This window comes from Gasterosteus aculeatus, chromosome 7 (assembly GCF_964276395.1).
Source record: "Gasterosteus aculeatus chromosome 7, fGasAcu3.hap1.1, whole genome shotgun sequence".
In the NCBI taxonomy this organism is placed as follows: Eukaryota; Metazoa; Chordata; class Actinopteri; order Perciformes; family Gasterosteidae; genus Gasterosteus; species Gasterosteus aculeatus.
This window is the reverse complement of record NC_135694.1, coordinates 19,863,632-19,864,050: the sequence shown is the minus strand read 5'-3', so window position 1 is coordinate 19,864,050 and position 419 is coordinate 19,863,632.

Below are 419 nucleotides of genomic sequence, written 5' to 3'. Positions count from 1 at the left end.
TTTTTGTGTGTGTGTGTGTGTGTGTGTGTGTAAAAATGTAACTTTCTGTTAAATTTTTCATTTTTGTTGTAAGTAAGGCTGCCTTAACAATATAGTTTTCAAGAATTTCTAGCAATTTAATTTGTCAATTAATTTTGTATATTGATGATCCTCAGGACAGATAATCACATCACTAGAAGCCTCATTAATTTCAGCAGTCTATTACTCTGGAGAGACATTTTCTGATTACTCGAAAATGATCGTCTTCCCATTCCTCAATCCACAGATGATTAAAGTGGCATTTTCTGCCTGCCTTTTAAACTTCAACAGTATTAAGGGAGGATGAAGCAGATCAAGAAAACATTGAGGGATCAATTTCATCCTTATTCTTTTTTTTTTTTTTTTAAGTTTGTCTCATTCTTTCATTTCATTCCCATGGC